This window comes from Notolepis coatsorum (assembly GCF_963971535.1).
Source record: "Notolepis coatsorum genome assembly, chromosome: 5".
In the NCBI taxonomy this organism is placed as follows: Eukaryota; Metazoa; Chordata; class Actinopteri; order Aulopiformes; family Paralepididae; genus Notolepis; species Notolepis coatsorum.
Window position 1 is genome coordinate 200041275 of NC_140169.1, and position 20984 is coordinate 200062258.

General features: G+C 42.8%; 1 long non-coding RNA gene across 1 annotated transcript in view; it reads left to right on the forward strand.

Annotated features, from left to right (window-relative positions):
• Positions 1 to 20984, forward strand: part of LOC311229099 — a 91952-nt gene that overhangs the window by 69730 nt on the left and 1238 nt on the right. The window contains exon 2 of the long non-coding RNA XR_014619732.1: positions 14048 to 14101. This is a non-coding gene — a long non-coding RNA (uncharacterized lncRNA). The remainder of the gene's footprint in view (positions 1 to 14047; positions 14102 to 20984) is intronic.

The following is a 20984-nucleotide window of genomic DNA, read 5'->3' on the forward strand; positions in this document are numbered from 1 at the left end:
TATAGCCCGGGCCGAGAAATACGAAAAAATAAAAAAAAATAAAAAAAACGTGATGTCACTTCCTGCTCTGGAAAACGATGTTTTTTTAATTTAGATAATAACGTTATATTGTGCATTGGAAATACAAACATACTTAAAATGAGTAAATATTATTAATTTTAAACATGTTTATATTATTTATAGGGCTATAAAACACAAACACGAAAAAGTTTTATTGTCTTCTTCTCTGATTTAACAGCAGCTGGCCAGCAGGTGGGTCGGCGCCCTAGCGCCCCTAGTGGTAGAGCCGCCACTGCTATAGTATCTCCTTTGCTCGTCACTTTCATTTCGCGGAGGAGGCCTTAACGGGTGAACGTGTCGATCCCCGAAATCCACCTTTCAGCAGATCTATAGGGCTTACGAGGGCTACCAGTTAGCTATCGGTAGCCCTAGTGAACCCCATAGTGAGCCCCCCCCCTTCTTCTTCCACTCGACTAGATACAGAATCAGACCACGTTCCTCTGTGTGTGTGACATCATTAAGGAAGACACTCTTTCTGCAGAGGTGTCAGTTTAGTAAGACACTCTTTCTGCAGAGGTGTCAGTTTAGTAAGACACTCTTTCTGCAGAGGTGTCAGTTTAGTAAGACACTCTTTCTGTAGAGGTGTCAGTTTAGTAAGACACTCTTTCTGCAGAGGTGTCAGTTTAGTAAGACACTCTTTCTGTAGAGGTGTCAGTTTAGTAAGACACTCTTTCTGTAGAGGTGTCAGTTTAGTAAGACACTCTTTCTGCAGAGGTGTCAGTTTAGTAAGACACTCTTTCTGTAGAGGTGTCAGTTTAGTAAGACACTCTTTCTGCAGAGGTGTCAGTTTAGTCTTTGTGCCATTGTATCGTTCGCATCGATTTACTGTTTGGGTTTTTAAATTGAGATGCGTGAAACAGACAAGAGAAGCGAAAGAAAACACGAATGTGAAAAGACACGGGTTGTTCCTTTGATCCAGCCCTCAGATTGGTGTGTTGTGGTTTGGAGATCTGCCGATATGGCAATCACAGAATGCCGCGGAGTGTGAGAACAGAACACACACACACACACACACACACACACACACACACACACACACACACACACGCACGCACGCACGCACGCACGCACGCACGCACGCACGCACACACACACACACACACACACACACACACACACACACACACACACACACACGCACGCACGCACACACGCACGCACGCACGCACACACACACACACACACACACACACACACACACACCACACACACACACAAATGAACACAACACAAGCACATGAAGCGTATGAAGACGTGTTAGTTTTGTGGTGCGGGTGGGGGCGTGTGGCAGCAGAGACGTTTGGGTTTGGGTTTCCTGGTCATGGCGTGAAGTTGTGTCTAGGCGGGAGAGGATGAGACAGAGGTGCGAAGAGAGACGGAGAGCAGCAGGTGAACCAGGAGCGATCTTGACAGCTGTGAGCTTGCGCACCATCACACTCCCATGGTGTAAAGCCTAATCGCGAAAAAAAACCTTGTTTGGCACCAGTAGCTGTGTGTGTCTGTTACAGTGAGCCAGAGTTTTTTTTTTTACATAATGAAACACACATGCGGTTTCGTTCCCAGAGTCAATATCCATCTCCCTCTGTTTTTGTTATGATACTAATCTGATCTGTAGCGCGGGTGTTGGTTGAGTTTTTCTCCCTCGCTTAAGTGCAGCCAAAATATTCTATGGAAGCCAGATGAGAAGGGGATAGGCGTGGGATGAAGTGAATGAAAGCGCGTGAGAGAATCAGGACAGGACATGACGTAGGTCACACATGTACAGTGTGTGTGTGTTGTCACAATTATGACTTTGATACCAATACCAAGTTTAGTGTCACGATACGGAAAATATACTTGAGGCTGAAACAATAGTGATTCGATACTCTGTAACTAATAGATCCCCTTAACCTCTTCCACCTGACGGATCCGGTACCGGTCCCAAAATGACATCACGTCATAAATCAATCTGTCTAGACTGTATGACATAATGTTGTGTTTTTTTCTCTCAAATGTATCCAAGAGTAAATATCCTAACCATGTCACAACAGCAGTCATAGTGTATATTTTCAGCAATACGTTTGTTTACCAATAGGTTAAAGTGTTATTAGTGAGATTTAACTTTTTTAAATGTGATCATATTTTCGCGGAGATCGGCCATTTTGAATGATTTGTAGTCATATGAGCACAGGGCATCCAGCGCTCTCAATGAGCGTTGACATTTCGAAAAACTACAGTACCCAGGGAATTCTAGCCTCCTGCAAACAAATGACTTGTGTATACATTTTTTTTCTCTCTTATTTCTCCAGATCACAAAACTGGCATAGATTGGAGCGCAGTTAGTGTGTCTACCTTCTGTGAACATTTAGCAACAATCCAATAGATTTCATTCTCGGTTCTTCATGCATGCCTGGTGATACTAAATCCAAATTGAACTCTGCCATTGGAAAGAGTAGATTTGGCCCGATCCATATTCTATATTCTATAATACTATTGAAAATATTCTGGAACATAACAGCAGTGTTTACATATTTACTAGTATTCTACAACCTTCTAGAATATAATGCACCCCTTCAAAAAAAAAAAAGACATTAGCCACATCTAAATGTATAAGCACGACAAGGTTATTCTAATATTTTAAATAATTACTCCACTGATTTAGAGATTTGCACAATGTAGCTCTAAAAGTCTCTGTTTTTCTCTTTTTTCTCTTTACTCAATTTTATTTTCTCTGTTTTTCTCTGATGAGTTTTATTTTAGTTCTCCTTTTTTTATTTGTATCTTTCATTGTTATTTTTTTTTCATTTTAAGGTGTTAGTGTTTATCTCCACTCTTTTCCTTTTTTCTGATGTTTCCTACATAAGTTAGTAGAAGGTTCAAATGAATATATCAATGAAGGTATATTTTTCATTTTTCACACTATTGTTAGTACATTAATGGGAAGGCGCAAGACCAAAAGCGACATTCTATTGAATTAGAATGAAAGTTTTAGATCCTATGGCAATTAGCATAGGAAGAGTAGGATTACAAAGCTCAATTTGGGTAATCCGGTGGCCTAAGGGAGGGAGTCATACGTGTAGGATGTGTCTATGGGACACAATCCTGTACGACTCTCGGTGGGAGGGGGGGAAAGGGGATTTTTATTTGTATATATGTATGTTTTTAAGCTCGGCTCTCAACGGGACCTCACTAGTTGGATGTATATCTATTGTTGCCTCGCACTCCAGAAGCATTACCAACAACTACACAACAACATGTATAGATTATGGCTAGTCTGAATATAATGATCTGGAACACTGGGGGAATAAATAACCAACACAAATGCAAAAGCGTGCTCACACTGATGAAAAATAGAACAGGTGGACGTTGCTCTGCTAAGCGAAATGCACATTCTAGAGAAAGACATAGATACGTTAGCGGACAACACATATCATAATATTAGTCACTCTTCTTTTGGTACGAGAACTCGGGGTGTAGCCATAGTCGTTAGACGTAAGTTGAATATTGAATTAAAGGGAGTATGGTCTGATGTAGATGGTCGGATAACTATAGCTAAGATTGTACACAAGAACAGGAAAATAGCGTTGGTAGCGGTATACGCCCCAAATTTGTACGAAGTGGGTTTCTTCACTACACTAACCAAAGCAATGTTAGACCTTCCCGATTACTCATTTATAATAGGTGCGGATTTTAATGCCATTTGGAATCCAAGGATGGACAAATCTTACCTCGCCTTTTCCAGCGAACAAAATAATTCATCTAATGCATTAAAGGATTGGTCAAAGATTACAGGTGTAAATGACTTATGGCGATCACTTAATCCCACAACCCGAAAGTACTCTTGTCGATATGCGAGACATAACACATTATCCAGAATAGATTATGTCTTTGCATCCCCGAGACTATTTGATAACTATGAAGTGGAAATGATACCCAATGCATTATCAGATCACTGTTATTTACTCCTAAAAGGAACATTTGGTATACTATCTTCCCGAGCCCCAAGATGGCGATTTAACTCGATGCTGCTTAATAACAAGGAATTCATTACACAACTCAAAGAAGCTCTTACAGTATTCCTACGGGAGAATGCAAACTCGGTGCAAGACCCCAGAATAATATGGATGTCGGTAAAGGGAACGATCAAGGATTTCACTGATAGCTTTTCCTCCAAAATGCGCAAGAATCGATGCACAAAACTGGCTGAACTGGAAACGCTTTACTCAACGTTATTTAATTCTTTACAATACAACAACTCAACTCGACTAGAAAATCAAGTTAAGTTACTAAAAAAAGAGATCAATGCCATATACAGACAACCATCGGAAATACAAATACGTAGCACAAGACAACAGCAGTACTCCCAAGGTACTAAACCTAGTCACCTATTAGCCATGCGATTAAGAATTAATGCAAAATTTGCAGATATAACTACCATTAGAGCACAACAAGTACTTGAAACAGACCCTGAAAAAATAAACGTGACATTCAAAGAATTCTACTCCAACTTATATAAACAAAATGGACACATATCTTAATCAAATTATTCTCCCTAAACTTTCAGATGATGACGCTAAACAGTTAGAAACACCGATCACACTAGAGGAACTCAAGAAGGCCATATCCGAAATGCAAAGTTGTAAGGCTCCTGGAAGAGACGGTATCCCACCAGAAATGTACCTCTCTTGTTGGGACATAATTGGACCCTTATTACTAAATATGATCTTATACTCAGTCAAGGAGGGGAACTTCCATAAGAACGACAATATTGCACTCATAACAGTCCTTCTCAAAAAAGACAAAGACCCCACCGAGTGCGGTAGTTACAGACCCTTAAGCTTCCTCGGAACCGATATCAAACTGTACTCTAAGGTATTAGCCATCAGATTACAAAAGCATATGACGTCTTTAGTTCATCCGGACCAAACTGGCTTCATAAGTGGCCGCCTGATCACTGATAACATAAGACGAATACTGCACGTACTAGATGCCGACAAGGACGACACCATACCTAAGGCCATGCTGTCCCTGGATGCAATGAAAGCTTTTGACAGGCTGGAATGGTCGTATCTATGGGCAGTATTAGAGAAGATGGGGTTAGGTAAAGGTTTCATTGATATGATTAAAGTAGTATACAAAGACCCATCGGCCATGATTACAACAGGTATAATCACCTCCGGAATCTTTCCGGTATCACGCTCAGCTAGACAGGGTTGCCCTCTTAGTCCCGGACTATTCGATCTATCATTAGAACCTTTAGCACAATATATAAGACAATCCCAATCCATAGAACCAATCGTAATCAAGGGCACACAACATAAAATTAGTTTATATGCGGACGACGTAATACTGTTCATGCAAAACCCCAACACCACACTGCCTCCTCTGCTCAAGTTGATTGAGAACTTTGGAGATTTATCGGGATTCAAGATAAATTGGCCGAAGTCGGCTTTCCTTCCACTTAACGCCCCTGCAAAAAAAGATATAACCCTCCCAGGAGAGATACCTATGGTAAAACATTTTAGATGTTTGGGAGTGGAAATATTCCCCACCATAAGACAAACGGTGAAGCACAATTACACAAAAATCCAAAACAAAATCAAAGACGACCTTGATAGGTGGGCAAAACTTAAAAACTCAGTACAGGCACGGATATCAATAGTTAAGATGGACGTACTACCTAGAATCAACTTCTTCAGCTCAATGCTACCGTTACCTCCTCCAGAGGGTTACTGGAAAAAATTACACTCCTCCACATACAAATTTATTTGGAATAACAAACCACCACGTATAAAAAGATGCACAGCACAGAGAAATAAAGCAGACGGTGGCATGGCATTTCCAGATTTTTTCCACTATTTTAAGGCGTACACATTAAGACCATTGACAACATGGTTTGATCCCCAAGCATTAGTATCCTGGAGAAAATTAGAAGAAAACATAGTAGCCCCACATAGACTGAAGGACATAGCATACACTAAACTATCAATCAAGCATTGCGAACGGAAATTTGGCCCCATAATTACTCATGCGATCCGGATATGGCGTGAAACACAAAAATAATATCCTAACCCACATAAATGGCACAATCATACTCCCTTATTCAATAACAATGCACTCTTGATTGGAAAACGACCAGACCTGGAAAGTGATTTTGATTGGCAAGAAGCCTGGGCAAATGTTCGACTCACATCAAGGAACCCGGACCATCAACAAATCAATCTTAACTATATTCACAGGACATACTTGACTCAAGTATTTCAAGTTTCAAGTTTCTTTAATAGTTGTCATACAGAAGTACAGAATACTTTCATACAAAATGCTTCTTACTGTTACGCTCCAGAGACTGTGCTAGACAAGATAGTATCAAATAACATAGTATAGCATGTAATTTAGAAGAAGAAAATGAGGTCACAGTGTTCGGTATAGACATATGTACAATGTTCTGAGTTACCATATAATATACAATACTATGCAGTGTACTAATGTACAGTACTATATAGTGCAAAGCAGAAATGGGATGAGGTACAATTTAGGTACAATTTACAGTAAGGTGTACGAGTTGTAGTGCAATCCTTCATCAATAAATATAAAGTGTGGGGAGTGGGTGCTACAGTGTGTTTGTTTAAAGTGGGTGTGTGCTATAAAGTGTGTGGAGTGGGTGCTACAGTGTGTTTGTTTAAAGTGAGTGTGTGCGTGTGGATGTGTGTGCTATGTGCGTTTGGTGGTTGTTGTTGTGTAGTGTTCATTCATTGTTCGTTTAGCAGCCTGATGGCCTGGGGATAGAAGCTTCTTCTGAGTCTTTCTGTGCTCGCCTTGATACTCCGGTATCGCTTGCCTGACCGCAGCAGTTCAAAGAGGCAGTTGTTCGGGTGACTCCTATAAGACTGAAAAAAATGGGTCTTATACAAGACTCCAAATGCTCCTTATGTACAAATGGGGACGAGGGGACATTTATGCACATGTACTGGGACTGCCCACCAGTTAAGATATTCTGGAAAGAGGTGACCCAGCAATTATTAAATCTCTTAACCTGGAATATACCTGTACACCCCTCTGTATTACTGCTGAATGATGTTTTTGAGTGTGCAGTACATCCACAGCTAAAGAGATTGGTTTTATCGGGTATCACAGTGGCTAAAAAGCTGATAGCATCACGATGGTTCCAACCGGAAAAAATGTGTCTGGATTATTACATATCTCGATGTGATCTATCAAGAAATATCTACAGCAAGAATTTTGGGTCTCAATGAATCCAAAATGACATTGTGGTTAGAAGTGGTGGAGAAAATAAAAGCTAGCATATAATGGTAATGTCTGGTTAGGAGCGAGGGAAAATGGATGGATTATCCAATGGGGGGTCCGGGAGGGGGGGGTACGAGCTGGAGCATATGTGTGTAGGTTTTTAGATAACAGGTATTAAGGGTATATCCTATATAAGACAATTAACTAAAATGTGATTTCATTGGATGTGCACTGTCAACTAATGCTTGTATATCTTATCGTGTGTTGTCATGTTTGTTTATGTGTTTGTTTAAAAAAATAATAAAAAAATAAAATACAAAAAAATAATATTGAATTCAGTACTGTATCTACAAAACCTTCTGTTTAATCATCTTCCCTTTATTCATTTCCTTAGATTTTCTTTTTTTACACGTGATCTCAAGAAGGTGCTGACCGAGTTCAGTGGCAGTTTTTCATGTCTGGTAATTTTTAGCATGGTGTTATTCATTGTCAAAGATGCAAAGAAAAATCATAATTCATATTCTTCTTTGTTTAATCACAATTTAAGCAGGCCTAGTAATAGACACAATATTTCTGACACTGGGAATGTCCCTAGATACCAAGAACATGCAAATGGACCTTGTAGAAGTGGAGCAATCTTCCATTTACTTAGGTATGTATTTTAGGTGGATTTTCAGAAAAATAGGGCTCCGGGCTTACGTTACTCCACCAACCCAATCACATTGTTTTTAGCCAGGGGCATTATGTTCACTATGGGCAATCTTATGTTTGCACAATTTTACAGTTGGGGGTGTGCCTTTTTTTTCTTTTTTTTTACACTATAGAGCCACGGTAGTTTAGAAGTTACATGCCCTTTGAGAATTGTAACTAGTAGCCTTATGCTATTTAGCTATTTAATTATTTTTTAAATGCATCAAAAAAGCTGTGTCATTGTCTAATGTGCTTGTCATGCTGTTTACAATACATAGGCCTGACATTACGCTCATGTAGCTCATCACCATCCTACCAGCTGGCTAGCCCAGCTAGCTTATTCACTAAGTTGTGTTTTGTACTCCTTGTAGAGGTCTTTGTGTCTGTCACTGAGGTGCTTGGAGAGGTCTTGTTGTGTGTCACTGAGGTGCTTGGAGAGGTCTTGTTGTCTGTCACTGAGGTGCTTGAAGAGGTCTTGTTGTCTGTCACTGAGGTGCTTGGAGAGGTCTTGTTGTCTGTCACTGAGGTGCTTGGAGAGGTATTGTTGTCTGTCACTGAGGTGCTTGGAGAGGTCTTTGTGTCTGTCACTGAGGTGCTTGGAGAGGTCTTGTTGTCTGTCACTGAGGTGCTTGGAGAGGTCTTGTTGTCTGTCACTGAGGTGCTTGGAGAGGTCTTTGTGTCTGTCACTGAGGTGCTTGGAGAGGTCTTTGTGTCTGTCACTGAGGTGCTTGGAGAGGTATTGTTGTCTGTCACTGAGGTGCTTGGAGAGGTCTTGTTGTCTGTCACTGAGGTGCTTGGAGAGGTCTTGTTGTCACTGAGGTGCTTGGAGAGGACTTTGTGTCTGTCACTGAGGTGCTTGGAGAGGTCTTGTTGTCTGTCACTGAGGTGCTTGGAGAGGTCTTGTTGTCACTGAGGTGCTTGGAGAGGTCTTGTTGTCTGTCACTGAGGTGCTTGGAGAGGTCTTGTTGTCTGTCACTGAGGTGCTTGGAGAGGTCTTGTTGTCTGTCACTGAGGTGCTTGGAGAGGTCTTTGTGTCTGTCACTGAGGTGCTTGGAGAGGTATTTGTGTCTGTCACTGAGGTGCTTGGAGAGGTCATGTTGTCTGTCACTGAGGTGCTTGGAGAGGTCTTGTTGTCTGTCACTGAGGTGCTTGGAGAGGTCTTTGTGTCTGTCACTGAGGTGCTTGGAGAGGTCTTTGTGTCTGTCACTGAGGTGCTTGGAGAGGTATTGTTGTCTGTCACTGAGGTGCTTGGAGAGGTCTTGTTGTCTGTCACTGAGGTGCTTGGAGAGGTCTTGTTGTCTGTCACTGAGGTGCTTGGAGAGGACTTTGTGTCTGTCACTGAGGTGCTTGGAGAGGTCTTGTTGTCTGTCACTGAGGTGCTTGGAGAGGTCTTGTTGTCACTGAGGTGCTTGGAGAGGTCTTGTTGTCTGTCACTGAGGTGCTTGGAGAGGTCTTGTTGTCTGTCACTGAGGTGCTTGAAGAGGTCTTGTTGTCTGTCACTGAGGTGCTTGGAGAGGTCTTGTTGTCTGTCACTGAGGTGCTTGGAGAGGTCTTTGTGTCTGTCACTGAGGTGCTTGGAGAGGTCTTTGTGTCTGTCACTGAGGTGCTTGGAGAGGTCATGTTGTCTGGCACTGAGGTGCTTGGAGAGGTCTTTGTGTCTGTCACTGAGGTGCTTGGAGAGGTCTTGTTGTCTGTCACTGAGGTGCTTGGAGAGGTCTTGTTGTCTGTCACTGAGGTGCTTGGAGAGGTCTTGTTGTCACTGAGGTGCTTGGAGAGGACTTTGTGTCTGTCACTGAGGTGCTTGGAGAGGACTTTGTGTCTGTCACTGAGGTGCTTGGAGAGGTCTTGTTGTCTGTCACTGAGGTGCTTGGAGAGGTCTTGTTGTCTGTCACTGAGGTGCTTGGAGAGGTCTTGTTGTCTGTCACTGAGGTGCTTGGAGAGGTCTTGTTGTCACTGAGGTGCTTGGAGAGGTCTTGGTGTTTGTCACTGAGGTGCTTGGAAAGGTCTTGTTGTCACTGAGGTGCTTGGAGAGGTCTTGGTGTTTATCACTGAGGTGCTTGGAGAGGTTTGAAGTGTTTCCTCTCAGTCCTCACACTTAGTGTAGCACCTTTTACACAAAGGGTTCGATATCTGAGTGGGTTGGACTTCAGCCTCGGCTCTGATCACTTACGCCAGAGGCACGTTGAGTACAGGACGTTGGAAAACCGTTTTGAACAAAAAGGTATGGTTTGGGTATACAGTACCAACAATAGTGTGTGTGTGTGGGGGGGGGGGGCATCTGGTTTCTGGTTCTGAGGCCGGCGTCCTTGTTTCCCATGGTTTTAACACGTAATGAGTCACTTAGCCCGAGGTGCTGCGCAGTGAACATGAGTGGGCGAGACAGAGAGAGGAACCAGGGAATGAGCGAGCGAGGATTGAGATGGAAAGAGTGAGATTTCAACTCCTGCTCATGCCCAGGTGTTGGCGCGGAGTGAACCGTGGGATTTCAATGTAACACATGTCAGCGCCTCAACCTCTAAACGCTTTTGAAAGGACTATGAGGGTTATTGACGAATGGTAAAAGGTATAAAAAAAAAAGGGGTGCCATTTACGCACGCGTGTGCGTGCGTGCATGTGTGTGTAGTCGTGTACTGTTATCCGTGCCTCCTGGGTCTTTAAGCCTTGACGGGCTTTTGGCTGGTCGCCATGCGAGTGAGTGAAGCAACAGCTGGCTGAGGAGGAGAGGAATGGAGGAGAGAGAGGCAGAGCGGGGCGGCCCAGTTCCCAGGCTCTCGCCCCTGGAGGAAGCAAGAGCAGAGGAGATGACTAGGGTGGCGGGGGGGGGGGGGGGTCGGGGGGTGCTGAGAGGTCTGAGGCCAGCTGCTGTGGGACCCCCCTGCGCCGGCCAGTAGGGGTCACTGTGTGTGGAGTTACCGTGGTGATATATAAAGCTATATGACCCTTGATCTAACAACCGACGACAGGAAACGATGAATCAACATAAGGCTTTTTTGTTTAATGTTGATGACATCAATCAATTTGACCATAGTTCCTTTTGAATACTGTGGCCAACCCAAATATGGGCAGAGCCTATAGCCATTGGGTCGTCACATAGCGCCCAGTGGTGGCTTGGGGTCCTGCCACAATACCTAAACACATTGGACTGGGTGTATATAAAGATGGTTGGCCTCATCAACGTTATCACTATCTTTTGTTACCTTCCCACAATGCAGTGTTTGAACTAGGGCTGACCTTGACTAGTCGAATAGTCAACTAAACGATCGAAAGGAGCCGTAGTCGACTGCCAACCTCTTAGTCGAATGCAAATAAAATGTACAAAGATTATAATTATAAAAAAAAAAATGTATCATTCTTTCCAAAAGCAAAGAGGCCTAGAAGCGTGGCTAACACTAATGGCGCGCATACCAGCGAACAGAAAGAAAGAAAACGGGCACACAGAGGCACTGGAAGAGGATTTCACACACTACAGACATATCAAGATGTATCCATCAGTGGACCATTGGCCAATTGACCTGTCTCAAAACCCTGCCCCTTTTCTTGATCCTCCAATCACAACTGTCGCTTACCTCGGACAAACCAAGTTTGTCCGAGGTAAGCGACAGTTGTGATTGGAGGATCAAGAAAAGGGGCAGGGTTTTGAGACAGGTCCATTGCATGCTTTCGCAGAGGACAAGAAAACTTCAGTCGACTTCTTCAGACATTAAGCACCCACAGCCCAAATAGAATCGGGGGGGGGGGGAGTGGGGGGTAGTCGACTACCGGCACATTTCGGCCAATCAAAGTCGACTATACAAATCCTTAATCGGGGACAGGCCTATAGTTTGAACATCTTTGCATGCAGGGTCCGACACGGACGTCTCATCGTGCCCCCGGGCATCATGGGCAGTGACCTATAGGCCAACGCCACCGGAAGCCTCGTCTTATCTCACGTTGTTGTGTCAGTTAACCCTTTCACTGCGACAATACAGGAGGTTAACCCTTTCACTGCCACACGACAAAGGGTTAACCCTTTTCACAACCACACTACAGAAGGTTAACCCTTTCACCGCCACACCACAGAAGGTTAACCCTTTCACCGCCACACCACAGAAGGTTAACCCTTTCACTACCACACTACAGACGGGTTAACCGTAGTGTGGTAGTGGAAGGGTTAAACAGCGTCGGTTCTAAATGGACTTGGCAGTGCTCACAGGACGAGAGAAAGCTCCAGGACATAGAGCCCCGTTGCACCTGGTCTGTTGAATGGCTGTGTATATCATACAAAAGTGTATATCATTCAAGGAATTCATCCCCTGATGTAATTTCCCGCTTGCTAAATGTATCTTAGTATGTCGGCGTGTTTATCTTCAAATCGATTGGACAGGGTCATATGAAAAAAGAAAAGGGCTGTGTGGAACACCTGCAGGTTGACATCACATACGGACCTCAGCTGGCGTCCTATGTACTCTGTAATGGTAATAGACTATGTACTGTAGGACAGGCCAGCATTGAGCTGTGGGTCCCAGCGGCCGAACAAGTTAAGGCCACTATTTAGCGGCGGAGCGGGGTCGGGGTGTTGGTCCTGGGGGGTCCGGGGGGGGGGGGGGGGGGGAATGTCTAATGTCTTTTGTGGTGTTTGTGATTATATAATTCGTTTTTATTTTTAGGCTCTGTATTTATAATTGTTGTCGATTCTGCTGTTATTCTGTTGTGATTATTGTGGTTGTTATTATTATTATTATTATATTATTATTATTATTATTATTATTATTATTATTATTATTATTATTATTATTATTATTATTATTATTATTATTATTATTATTATTATTATTATTATTATTATTATTATTATTATTATTATTATTATTATTATTATTATTATTATTATTATTATTATTATTATTCTTGTATTCTGTCATGTTTTGTTTTATCTATGTAAAAAAGAAAGAAAATAAATAAATAGATTTGATAAAAAAATAGTAATAGACTATGTAGGTCACTAGTATACACACCCCGCTGGCCTCCATATGGTGTTTCTGACCATGATAACTGGGGCGACAGTTGCTCAGGAGCTAGAGAAGTCGTCTGGTAATCCGGATATTTCTGGTTCGATTCCCCCTCCTCCCGGGCAGTGTGTCGAAGTGTCCCTGAGGAAGACACTTAACCCCTAATTGCTCCTGATGTGCAGGTTGGCACCTTGCATGGTCGCCTCCGCCATCGGTGTGTGAATGTGTGAGAGAATGGGTCAAATGTGAGGAACAAATTGTAAAGCGATTTGGATAAAAGCTGCTATATAAATGCAGCCATTTACCACATAACATAAAAAGTATAAGAACCATAAAGTTATGATGTTTTCTTTTATTAAGTTTATTTGAATAGGGACAGTGCACATTATTCAACAGTAATGAGACAAAGTACCACCACTGTAAATATGCCAGTGCTAGCTGGGTAGCTAGTTTGCAACTGCAGTCCCTAGGCAAGATGTTAAATGCCAGGGAAAAACAGAATAGATAGAGACATTTTAGACATTTTAAGAGCATAATTAGAACAGTATTTGAATATAACAGCATAGTTAAAAGTGGTTAAGGCTATTAAATACACAAATTGCTATTGGCAAAGTGGGGAAAATACAGAATAGGATGGGAGAATACAATACAGAATACAGGAAGAAAATGCTGTGACAGGGACAATGTAACATTAAGCAACACACACACACGCACGCACGCACGCACGCACGCACGCACGCACGCACGCACGCACGCACGCACGCACGCACGCACGCACGCACGCACGCACGCACGCACGCACACACACACACACACACACACACACACACACACACACACACACACACACACTGCTAATGAACTACTAACACACAAAGTAACACACAGACTAACTAAGGCACACAGAGATCAACATTCAATAGATTTTTTTTAATAGAGTTCCAAGACTGTCCTCATCTGCTGATTCAAGATCACACCTCGTATTTATTATTAGAAGCATGAACCTTCACGCTCACAATAGACCAATAGACCTCTTGATTGAATGTGGCTCATCCCTGTGTCTTCCCCTCTCTCTCTGCCTCCAGGGATGCGGAACGTCGTGTGGGAAGTGTGACTGCAGCGGAGTCAAAGGAGCCAAGGTGAGTGTTCCTCCATCCTCCCTCACACCCCTCACACCCCTCACCTCCCACTCACACGCTGCACCTCCAGACCGGACGTTACTGGGGGGTGTAAAAACCTTGGGTCAATGTGGTTTAGTGATGCAGATAGACTAAAATGGATTTTTTGATCACAGGGTTTTTGCACTTGCTGAATGTTTAGAGAAAGCTTGGGATAAACGCACGAAAATAACTTATATGTGATGTATTTTGGCCTCTGATGGTGTGCACAGTGTAGCTTAGAAACCATGGGAAGTGATTGTTACGTTCAATTGTTGTTTTTGGTGTCTTATAATCCCGTAAGGGATGGGTCTTCGGACATGACACGCAAATTAAATGTCATTCATTCGTTCGTTCATTCGTTCATTCGTTCATTCATTCATTCATTCATTCATTCATTCGTTCATTCATTCATTCATTCATTCATTCATTCATTCATTCATTCATTCATTCATTCATTCATTCATTCATTCATTCATTCATTCATTTATTCATCCATTCATTCATTCAGTGAAGATGATAATAATAATAATAATAATAATAATAATAATAATAATAATAATAATAATAATAATAATTAATAATAATAATAATAATAATAATAATAATAATAATAATAATAATAATAATAATATTGAAATTCTTTATTTGGAATTACCCCTTGAGATGAACCATCTCGTTTTCAAGGGGGTCCACAGCTTACAGAATACATACATTATTATGTATTAAATATAACAAAACAAAAGAAGCAAACAAAAACCAAACACAAAACAAGATAAAATTAATAATAAACAGGTTCAAACAACATCAAACAAGAGGAACATAAGACAACCAAACAACAAAACACAGAGCACATATTCAAGTGATTGCTTCAAAGATCTGTTATACTATTATTGGTGGAAACATGAACAAGTAATCTCAAGGTGAGAGGACAGCACAGTTTTAAACAGTTGTGAGGATGTTATAGCTCGAATATGAACTGGGAGATTATTCCAGTCAGATGGACCTTTGAACATGAATGCTTTTTTGCCAACTGAGGTAGTAACATTTGTTGGAACTTTAAAAAATAGCTGTGCACAGTGTCTCAGTTGATGTCTAGAGGTGAAAGGGTCCATATACTGTTTGAGATATTGCGGATAATTGAAGTGAATACATTTAAAAATGAACTGTAACCAGTGCTGCTGTCGTCTTACTGTGGGAGCTGGCAAATTAAGATTTTCATACATGGTGCAGTGGTGTGTCAAATATGGGCAGCCAAGAGCAAATCTGCATAGACGGTTGAATAGTGTGTTTAGTGGAAGAAGGTTGGTTTTAGATGCAGTTTGGTAAACTACGTCAGCGTAATCCATGATGGGTAAAATTAGTTGCTGAACCAGTTTCTTTCTGACAGGGAGTGTGAAACATGTTCTGTTGCGGTAGAGAACACCAGCACTAAAGTTCACACCTACATATGTGCATACATATCTTCTACGTGCATAATTATATTATAATAATAATAATAATAAACGTTATTTGTATAGCACCTTTCATAAAAGAATTGCAGCTCAAAGGGCTTCACAGCAGCAAAAAAGACAAAAAAAATTTGCACAAAATACAGATCAAAATAGAACATTAAATCACATCGTTCTTCACATTAAGATCTAACATCCCAATAGGCCTCTTTGTTTATGGTTTGATCAATTTTAAAATAGACAGTAATAAAAGAGCAACATAGAGTAGACAGAGCTTTTGTTCAGTAATGCTTTGAAACTGGAGCTTTTTTAAATATCATAAATCAAGATGATACGCTGGCCAGGATGACAGATATGAAACGCTGTTTGCTCGTCATCCAAAAACATTTACATAAATAATAAAGCGGTTTACTTGGTAATACATATTGGATTGATTGTAAACAATTGATATACCGATACAGGCTTGGTCAGTCGTCCCTACCAACACAATCGTCAATGTTCGTGGGTGGGAAGCCGGTGGGGTGCGAGTCCTGGTTGTTGCAAAACAGCGATTCCTGCTGCCTGTTCAGCAGGGAGGGGATCTGGGAGAGATAGCGTGAACCTCCGCACGCGTTACGTTCTCCCAGTGAAACTCCTCGCTGTCAGGTGAAAACAAGTGGCTATGTGGTAGTCTACACCCTCCCCAGACCGACAGTAGGGCAACATGTGATAGTCTACTCTACACCCAGACCGACAGTGGGGCAGCATGTGGTAGTCTACACCCTCACCAGACCGACAGTAGGGCAGCATGTGGTAGTCTACACCCTCCCCAGACCGACAGTAGGGCAGCATGTGGTAGTCTACACCCTCCCCAGACTGACAGTAGGGCAGCATGTGGTAGTCTACACCCTCCCCAGACCGACAGTAGGGCAGCATGTGGTAGTCTACACCCTCCTCAGACTGACAGTAGGGCAGCATGTGGTAGTCTACACCCTCCCCAGACCGACAGTAGGGCAGCATGTGGTAGTCTACATCCTCCCCAGACTGACAGTAGGGCAGCATGTTGTAGTCTACAGTACACCCTCCCCAGACCGACAGTAGGGAAGCATGTGGTAGTCTACACCCTCCCCAGACTGACAGTAGGGCAGCATGTGGTAGTCTACAGTACACCCTCCCCAGACCGACAGTAGGGCAGCATGTGGTAGTCTACATCCTCCCCAGACTGACAGTAGGGCAGCATGTGGTAGTCTACACCCTCCCCAGACCGATAGTAGGGCAGCATGACAGTCTACACCCTCCCCAGAGCGACAGTAGGGCAGCATGTGGTAGTCTACACCCTCCCCAGACCCATAGTAGGGCAGCATGTGGTAGTCTACACCTTCCCCAGACCCACAGTAGGGCAGCATGTGGTAGTCTACACCCTCCCCAGACCCACAGTAGGGCAGCATGTGGTAGTCTACACCCTCCCCAGACCCACAGTAGGGCAGCATGTGGTAGTCTACACCCTCCCCAGACCCACAGTAGGGCAGCATGTGGTAGTCTACACCCTCCCCAGACCCACAGTAGGGCAGCATGTGGTAGTCTACACCCTCACCAGACCGACAGTGGGGCAGCATGTGGTAGTCTACACCCTCACCAGACCGACAGTGGGGCAGCATGTGGTAGTCTACACCCTCACCAGACCGACAGTGGGGCAGCATGTGGTAGTCTACACCCTCCTCAGACCGACGCTAGGGCAGCATGACAGTCTACACCCTCCCCAGACCAACAGTAGGGCAGCATGTGGTAGTCTACACCCTCCTCAGACCGACGCTAGGGCAGCATGACAGTCTACACCCTCCCCAGACCAACAGTAGGGCAATGTACGCAACGACCAGGAAGGGAATTGGCATAGCGACTAAATTGGGGGATGGGAGAAAATGATTGAAAGACAAAAAAAAGAAATTATGCCCTACACCTATTCTCAGTGCAATGTCCTGCGTGACGTCCGACAGAGGCTTCGGTCTGAAGCGTCTTCTGCCAGAGATGACTGGCACCACCACGTACACTAAGATGACAGAAGGTCTGCCTCTAGGCTCCTGGCCAGGTCTGAGGGGGGGGAGGGGGGGCTTGGACCCCCAGAACGTCTTCCTCTAGGCTCCTGGTCAGGCATGAGGGGGGGGGACTTGGACCCGTGCGGTACACCACGTACACTAAGCAAGTGTGACGCCGCCTGGTATGCGCCGGCTAATGGGCCGAGCTCGGCGGGCCTGGCTGAGGACTTGGGCCCGGGGTGGGAGACAGCGGACGTTAGCTGAGTCACATGGGATCAGGATGGGAATGAGGACCAGGCGGCAATTAGAGCACGTCCGGATACACAGCTGGGGGGAAGGCGGCATTCCCACCGGACACAGACACGGAAGCAGCAGCAGGGGGCGCTAGTCACGGACCCCGCTGTGAGGCTCGGAGGTTTCAGTGGCGCCAGTGCTGACTACTGTCTGTGAGCGTGCTACTCAACTTTTTAAAATGTATAAATTTTTTTAAACAATGTTTTTATTGGTTTTTCACTTGTCACACTGTTACATTGCAAGTTTTTTTTCACAAACAACCCCCCCCCCCACCCCCTTATATCTCTCTTAGCATCTCCCTTCAAATCCACATTTAAATCCACAGTTAGTATGATCATATGAAAATAATATGTATACATTCAATGGTACCTCTAACAAAATAGAACATACATAAGTAAAAAGTTACATCCTTACAACAACGTTAAGAGCCTCCATCCTCTTCCGGGGTCCACCACTATTTGATTCTTGAAGCAAAACCTCCTACAGAAGGAAGCCCTCCTATATCACTTTTTATGTATTCATTAAATGGTTTCCAGATTCCCTCATAAACCTCTAATTTGTTTTTGAAGGTATATGTTATCCTCTCCATTGACATATACATTGTGCCATATCCTTGATCCAAGCACCGATTGTAGGTGCGTAAGATTTCTTCCAGTTGAAAGCTAATGTTTATCTGAGAACTACAGCTGTAAAAAGCAGGAATAGTAAAGGTGCTATGGATAACATTCAGCCGCTAGATGTCGCACTAGAGCACCAGCATGTAATTTATCCAATCAGGTGCATTCCACGTTGGGGAAATGGGATTTAGGGAGGGGATACATTCATGCAACATTCATTTTTGGGGAGGAAAAGCAATACTTTTATTCCACATGTTTCTAAAAACTATGTGGATGTATTAGATTCAGATTTCTTTATTGTCACTTATTTCAGTACTTTACAGCAAGAACAGTGAAATTCTATTTATTGTGGTCCCTCAACCATAGCAGCTTCTATATTAATAATAAGATAGATTCTTAATAATAAAAATACAATAGATCTAGCATAGAATAAAATAAGATGACTAAAATAAAGATTACTATATACAGTTCTAAAAGTGTGCAGTGCAGATCAGGATGTAGATATTATACTATATACATTTTAAATAACAAAGATGGCTATGTAACAGTTCCAACAAAAAGTATGTGTAATGATCAAAATACTACCAAACGGTTAACCCGTTCACTGTGACAATACAGAAGGTTAACCCTTTCACTGCCGCACGAAAGCAGGTTAGCCCTTTCACTACCACACTACAGAAGGTTAACCTACATTCGATTTCAGAAACGGCTGCTGGGCAAAGACAATCAAATGCTTCATGATGATGAAGCGAACCTCATTGCTTTTTTACTGCATCTCAGTGTATTCTTGGCTCAGTGACATCAGAGACTTCCAGCTGAATATGATCTGTTCTGTTAGTGCAGCAGCCTAACCTTTTATGGTCGACTCTAACAGAAACAGTAGCCAAACCTGTGTCCTCACCAACAGCGGCAGCAGCAGGCTGACTGTGTTCTCTGGGCCCTGGCCAAACCACTGTGGTTTCAGTACATTTGAAAGGTTGATTGATTGATTGAAAACTTTATTAACAGATTGCAGAATGGGTACAATACAGTACGGCTCAATACACACAATTGTTAAGGGGATGCAGACCAGAGAAAGACTTTCGTCTTGTTTACATCAGGGTCCCCCATTTTCAATTCATCAGGACATATATGACATACATGACATACAGATAGACAGTACTGCTACATCTATACATTTATGACATACCAGATTTGCAAATACAGTACTGTTTGTGATACAAAAAGAGTCAAGAAAAGGGAGTATATACATTTGACGTAGAAACTGTACATTGGAGGAGGTTGGGTGGGGGGGGGTTGGGTACACTGGGATATTGACAACCATACTGGGTAATTTACATTAGAGGTGGTTGGGGGGGGGGGGGGGTTGTTGAGGAGCCTTAAATAGCCAACTATAAAACCCCCTTTACATGCCCAGTTTTAGTGACATCACTTTCAGACACCCACAACACATCCTTTGGCGCACGGTCTCTGTTAAGATTCCTTCTTCTTCTTTCGTGTAACGTCAGAGGTCCCCACAATGCAATGTTCCACATCGCCGCTCCTCTGAGTCAGGGGTTCTGCGGTTTCGGGACAAAGCAATCAGTTGGGACAGGATCCAAAAGTCATCGCTTTTTATGGCTCGTTCATTCTCTTCTGCCAAGGTTTAACACAACGTCACTCTGAGTGAGTTGTTTGAGTGAGTTCTCAAAGATGTCACTCTCTCCACCGTGGCTGTATAAGGGTACAGTTTTTTCCTGTAGCTTTTTGTGTCAAACAAGCAGCAGAAGCTGATGCCCCGAGAAGGGATATGCTGCCACCTAGTGGCACGTAGCGAAAATAACATAGCAAAGTTCACAGCCTACAACCTCAGATTCAGATTCCTTTATTGTCACTTATTACAGTACTTTACAGCAAGAACAGTGCAATTATTGTTGTCCCTCGACCATAGCAGCTTCTTCCTTAATAATAACATAGATTCTTAATAATAAAATAAGTAAAAAATACAATAAATTTTGCATAGAATAAAATAAGATGACTAAAATAAAGATTACTATAGTATATACAGTTCTAAAAGTGTGCAGTGCAGATGTATACCTAGCTGTATATCAATACCAGGAGAGCGGAGAGTGTCTAAAAATTTGCAAGAAAATTTGCAAAAAATTATCTTAAACTGCATCATGAAGTTACCAGTGAAAAAGCAAACATTTAATTATATTGCTTAGCTTAAAGGTAGAATCTGTAACGTTGTCAAACAGGCAAAAGAGCCTCCTTTGGTACTGTTGACATTTTTTGTTTTGGTCTAATGTGTGCTTTGAAGAGCCCTTGGTAGGGCCCTACAGCCCTTGGTAGAGCCCTACAGTAGGTGTGTTCAGCAATAGCAACCCCTCCCCTAAACCATATCCCCTATACAAAATGTTAAATGTAAATGTACACCCACTCAACTCCATCCTAAACATCAGGCAAAAACAAAAGATGTAAATAAAGTGCAATACCTAGTGTGGTCATTTTG